We start from the raw sequence: 6,717 nt of genomic DNA, 5'->3' as shown, positions 1-6,717 counted from the left end.
TCTTCGGCAATTACAGTCGGATCTTTAAGTGTGATCTATCGATATTTTTATCTAAAAGATTTTTTGTTTGTTACAAACTTCATTGACCTCGAGTACTCCAGTTTAGCTTGTAAGCACCCTATTCTAGTGGCTTATCTACCAGATCCCTGTTTCGCAGTTCTTGTAAGGTGGCATGCCTTAGCCCACAGTTTAATGCCGCCATCGAACGGTACTTGGTTTATTATGAGGAGTTTTTGCAAATATACAGTGGAAGTTCTAAGTAAATCTCTCAAGATTTGTTCGGGTTATGAGTCTCGCCGATTTGAAAAATATAGTTTCGAGAAAATAAAGCTCGTAGGGATTGCGTTAAAATTTAAAATATACATCTTTTTCATCTTCATCTTAAGTGTATTCCTATTTTAAGGCATTAAAGACATAATTTTTAAGCAAAAGCAAACATACTTTTCAAGATTTCTGTAAGAGTCTAAGCTGAAAGATAGTGCAAGTGTATTGTGGCATTTCTGACTATAAAATCTCTGGCTCCTTCTCAGTTGTCGAATACATATTTCGCCTTTTACTAAGGATGTTCATGGGAGGCGCACTCTAATTAGTATAAAATTCGTTTTTGAAAGGCTTTTTGGTTGCAAACCGATAAAAAGCGAACAAAAACCCACAAATCAATTAAATTCTTTAGACTTCAAGCCGAATGGTAGAACAGGGGCAGGAATCAATGGGCCTTAATTCAAGAAAATCGATTCCGATGGGACTCTAGCCAACAATAGTCCAGGCAGAAATACATGCCATTGAAATATGTGTGAGAGAATGCCAACTATCACCTCTAAATTGGTAAATGATTGCCTAAACCTTCTCAACATGTTAGGAAACCTCAGTAAACCGTAGTAATACTATGCTGGATTCCGGGACATGAAGGACATGAGGGAAATGAAATGGCTGATCGCCTTGCAAAACAAGGAGCAAATATGCAACTTACTGGTACTGAGCCTTTCTGTGGACTGACAAAAGGCCACATTAATGAATTCCTTAGAATATGAGAAGAAAGAAAACTTACCGCACACTGGCTAAACTGTGCCGGTCAGCGTCAAGCCGAACTATTCCTAAGTCCCAACAAAGGAATATCTGACAAACTTCTCTAACTAAACAGAGTAGATCTGCGTCTTTTAACAGGATACCTTACAGGTCACTGCAGCCTGAGGTATCATCTAAATAATATTGGTCTATCTGAGACCAATGTCTGCCGCTTTTGCGAAATGGACATAGAAAGCTCTGAACATGTGCTTTGTGAATGTCCTGCGTTGAGCAGACAGAGACTTCATCACCTTGGTGGCATCGTAGTATATCCATGCAATCAACAAACCCAAAATTGTGCTAAAATTTTTAAGAAGCCTAAAACTCTAGGGTTACAAAATAGGCCTTTCACAATAGATCAGCTCTGGTCGAAGTGCGTAATGGCCTTCTAATAATAATAATAATAATAATGAAAAATATTATTAAAACATCCTCTCCACCAAAATAATTAAATTTGGAACAAATCACACTCAATCTTAACCACTTACAGCTCTATTAAACCTATCAAATATAACTTAAACCTTTTAATGGCAACTTAATGCTGCTGCTACAATAAAAAGTAAATCATCGCAACAACCGCTCAAACCAACCACGACCGCCACCAACTACAATCGCCGACCCGCAGCAGATTTCTTGCGAGCGGGAAGGAAAAGTAAGTAGGTAAATGCGATCACCGTACCAAAAGCTAGACGAATGCGTATATGGCTAATGTGTCCGCGACTAACGGCTGACTAACCAGCCGAGCGACCAACCAACCGACAAACAATCAGCTGTAGGTAGCTAAGCAGCCTAGCAGCTGGCGGTTTTTGTGACGCTGCCGAACTGAGCACGCAATGACAATTGTGTAATCGTCGTCGCATTCGAGGCAATCGGCACAAATAACCGACTAATGAAAAAAGAATCAAAAACATTTAACCGATCACTAACGGCGACATGGCTAACTGCAGCCGGAGGGTAGTGCAGAAACCACACTTACAATCACTCATATCAGTTATATTGGATAAAGTATGCATGTGTGTGTGTATGGCTGGTTATGTATGTGTGTGCTTGTAAGAAGAGGCGTACATGCCTCCAACCATGCAGAAGACAACGTAATGAGAGTGCAAACAATTGTGAATTGTTAAGTCGAGCATTCGACCACAAGAAAGCGAAAAGCCGCCATAATTAATTTAACTGAAATTTTAGATCCAAACCAGATTTAATTGAGTGAATGCAAAAAAAAAGTTAATTTTAAGAAAATGTAACTGTAATATTATTCTTTGTAATAAGATATTGACAAGTTAGGATATTTAAGCTGAGCACTACTACATTCATACATGGGTATGACCCCGTGAAAACATACAAACACGTATATATATTTTTGATTTTTATATACACCAATAAATAATAAAGCTTCTGCTCGCATTTGTGGTGTGTGGCTCGATTAACCGCTGCAAAATGGAAGGACCTGTATTGTAAAAGGGACTACTGACACCTTTGATTAGGTGTCTTTCAGAACATAAATGCATTCGGGGATATGTGCTGCGGTCAACCGCTTTTAGTAGAAAGCACCTTCTATTATTTGTTATTCCATATTCAAAATAAAAAACAAAACTGAAATCAACAAAGCGGCACAGGCTTACAAACTTAGTCTGTTACTGTGGACAATGTTTACATCCCTTTTAAGGGTTTAGGACACTGAAGTGGTGAAAAAAGTAAACCTCATTTCGATTTTTATTTTTGTTCACCGGGAATGCGGCCAACTAGCAAAATATACTACTTCTCGTACTTCCCTAAATGCTATTACTTTGTACTAATACGATTTCTTATCGTGTACACCCCGTTGCAAAGTTATAAGCACATCACATTTAAAAAAATAAAAAACTAGGGTCAGACTCACGCACGGTAGAAGTGAAACTTCTAAGTTGGTTGTTCCATGCATGGGAGCCCCGGTTTAGATCTCTCCCCTCTCTCTCGTGTTAAATTCAGGTTTTCATTTTTTTTTTCTATATCACTCCACATAAATTTGTACTATTTACTTTTGTCCTTATTAGCTTCTAATTTGACACTTGGGTGCAGTGTTGCACTTGACGCTGATATTTCTTTGCACTTCCAATGGTATTTTTTGCCTACTTTTGGCGCGTTAATCAATTTGCTTTAATCACCGAAACGGTTGAAATGTCATTTTACAACCTTCTACTTCAACTATCGTCACTCGTTTGGCAAACGCACTCATTGTATCGCTTCGTCTCCTCCATACCTACCATCTATTTACTTCACAGCAGTTTCTTATTGCTTTCCCGCTTACACACATTCAATCGGCACTTTATCTGATACTCACACACAGCACTCATTTGCACGGGCTATGGCTATCTATAATACCCGTTGTCGGTTGTCGATTGTCGGTTGCCTGCATGTCGCCAGTCTACTTCAATGCTTACTTGTGTGCTAAATACATTTCAGTTCATATTATTTCGAAATTATTCGCTACAGGGTGTGCTAGAGACGTTTGCATTTTTGCACTGGTTTATCTTCTAGAAGAAGAAGGCCAGACGAAGTATTTCGTTGTGTAACTAAGTATTCTTCAATAGAAATTTGTTCAAATACCAGTGTCAAACTAATTTTTAAAGCGAAAATCCTCTATTATAGTCTCCACACGCTATTTACTTGTATATAAAAGAGATAATTGTGGAACATAACATGCATATACAAATTAATGAGAGAGAGCGAATAGGCGAGAGTGGGAAGGAGCAGCTGCTCCTTGGCCCCGCCCATTTGACGGATTTCGGTAACGCTCCGAACTTACCGTTTCACTCGCCTATTTTCAATCTGCCTTGGGGCCCCCGACGCGCCTAAAGAAGTTTCACTTCAAAAATATAGTTCATACTACAACAAAAACTATATCATGCAAAGTTACACACTTTGTGCAAAATTTAAAGAAATATTTCATCAAAACAGAATTTTTATTGTAGTATTTTTTGAGTATGCAGTCTTATAGACCATTCAATTTTAGCACAACAGAGTGCAAGCTTCAGTTTACAGTAAAATATTTGTGATTTTGTGAATTTTTTTGCGGTGACACATGTTTCCTTCCATACATAGTGTATGCTTGAATTTTTTGAAAGAAAAGAAAAAGCGACATACAAAGGGTCGTTAGGTTTCAAGGGCCGGTGTTGATTTTGAATAAAATAAATATTTTTTAGGAAATTATTGTCATTTCTCTTGGTATGGCTCAATTACGTATGGAACAAAATATCGGCCAAATGGCCGCCGCGGCCTCGCCGGCACACCTCCATCCGATGGTCCAAATTTTCGATGGCGCTGAGGCATAATTGAGGTTCTATGCCGTTAATGTGCCGAATTATCTCATCCTTTGGCTCTTCAATTATTTCTGGCTTATCGACGTACACCTTTTTTTTTCAAATAACCCCAAAGAAAGAAGTCCAACGGTGTCAAATCACATGATCTTGGCGGTCAATTAACATGGCTGCGACGTGAGATTATTCGGCCATCAAATTTTTCGCGCAAAAGAGTCATTGTTTCGTTAGCTGTGTGAAAAGTGGTACCGTCCTGTTGAATTCAAATTCGGGCCATAAAAAGTTCGTTATCATCTCACGATAGCGAACACTATTCACAGTAACTGCCTGACCGGCCTCATTTTGGAAAAAATATGGCCCAATGATGCCGCCGGCCCATAAACCGCACCAAACAGTCACTCTTTGTGGGTGCATTGGTCTTTCGGCAATCGCTCTTCGATTATCATTCGCCCAAGTGCGGCAATTCTGTTTATTGACGCATCCACTGAGGTGAAAATGTGCCTCATCACTGAAGATGATTTTCTTTAATATGCATTTTGATTTGAACGCCCGTTTTCATAATAAGCCTGAATAACTTTAACGCGTTGCTTGATTGTGTATCTTTGGATGGTTCAAATTGAGTTAGTCTGGAATTGAAAAATTTTCAACGAAATGTAGAAAAAAGCTTGACATTTAGGTGTGGTTTACATTCAACATCGGCCCTTGAAATTTAACCACCCTTTACCTTCAAATCTTCATCGTAATTTCTTACGCAATTCAAAATTTTTTCTTGCTCTATGTTTCTTTCTGGTTCTCCATTTCCTTGTAGCATACAACTTTGAGGAGCTTTAAGACTCAATTTATTGCCGTTAATAAATAGACACCTTTCGTTTGAGTTTGGAATTTTCAAGCGCTAATATTAACACGTCTTTCAAGTTTGATATCTGTATTCTTGCAGATCTGTTTTGTCTTGCAATTCATGAACAAATTTTGTAAAGATGTCATTTATATGCAGTATTATAATTAAAGTTTATTGCCCCAAAATCATGATATCACAAAAATCTCTTCTGTGTTGGTCGCTAGTTAAACTTTACTTAAGTTTGGTGAATACCTTCAAGTGGCGGGATATTAGACTTAAGAAATTAGTAGAAAAAAGTATTTCATGAGTTATAAATTGAGAATGCTAACATTTTTGCAAAAATCACTTTTTCAAATATCAAATTATTCAAAAAATTCGAAATACAGATTTATTTTTCAAAAGTGATATTATCGCCCTCAAACTACTCCATATCAATTGCAACGCACTTAGCATATGCGAGCGTTTGATTTAGCTCTCGAAACATTTCTTAAACTCTATTTTTGGTATAGCCATCAAAGCTATTTTCGATATTCCACTACTTCCTTTCGGCTGTTAAAACGCGTTCTCCCGTAGTTTTGACTCGATTAAATATAATATAAAAAAACGCTAGGAGCCATATCAGACGAATTTGATAGTGGCTGGCTATTGGATGGTGTCCGTTTCATTCTTGGTGTGTCCAACTGTTGCTTTCCACATATTTGTTTTTTTTTTTGGCACACTGCTTCATGTAAACATCTCGTAACGCCCAAATAATTGCCCTTATAAATACGTGAGTTTCTGGCAAAACTTTGCGGTGTACTATACTATTGTAATCCATAAAAACAAGAGCATCGCTTTGTTTTTTGACTAAAAACGTCATGATTTTTTCATTCGGAGCTCTTCACTCACTCGCCTGATATTTGAATTACATGCGTTCCGTACTTATAAACCCTCATCTCGTTTCCAGTAATGAAGCATTTGATGAACTTTGGGTCACATTCAAGTCGGCGTAACTTTTATAAATGTGAACCAAACGCGAGACAATTTTTATAGGAATGTTTATCGCAGATTTGAGAACCTAACAAAAAAAAATAGAACTGAAATCAGCTTAAAAAAACGCAGAACTGAAATCAGCCCAACAAAAAAAAGCAGAACTGAAATCAGTTGAGTTAGTGCGCTGCCTGTTGATTGTTCCTCGCACTTTTGGAGCAAGGTGGTATATTTACAAGATTTAATTAAGATTAATTTAATGAAAAATTAAGCATAAACCGAAGATAATTAATCTTAATTTGGTATGTGATTTCTTTTAACCGATTAAAAGATTATCTATATATTAGAGATCACATAACTTTCCTTCTTTAATATAAAACCGATATCTTAAAATCTACAAAACAAAAACAACATAATGCGGGCTTTCGGCTTCGATGTCTGATTCAACATAAGAATTCGATGACTTGATTCTTGGGCCAAAAAAAAAATATTAACTATTTGTAAGCCAGTCTAATCAGCCTTTCAAATTCCAAGCGAAGACAAAAACTT

At 37.3% G+C, this 6,717-nt stretch overlaps 1 non-coding gene across 1 annotated transcript; it reads left to right on the top strand.

The window, feature by feature from the left end:
- The first annotated feature begins 510 nt into the window (after positions 1 to 510).
- On the top strand, positions 511 to 630 carry LOC128865497 (U5 spliceosomal RNA). The gene has a single exon (XR_008454828.1). It is a non-coding gene; the product is annotated as a U5 spliceosomal RNA (small nuclear RNA).
- Positions 631 to 6,717: the final 6,087 nt, after the last annotated feature.

Source organism: Anastrepha ludens, chromosome 5 (assembly GCF_028408465.1).
Source record: "Anastrepha ludens isolate Willacy chromosome 5, idAnaLude1.1, whole genome shotgun sequence".
In the NCBI taxonomy this organism is placed as follows: Eukaryota; Metazoa; Arthropoda; class Insecta; order Diptera; family Tephritidae; genus Anastrepha; species Anastrepha ludens.
The sequence above is the reverse complement of the archived record's forward strand: the minus strand, read 5'-3'. Positions and strand labels throughout refer to the sequence as shown.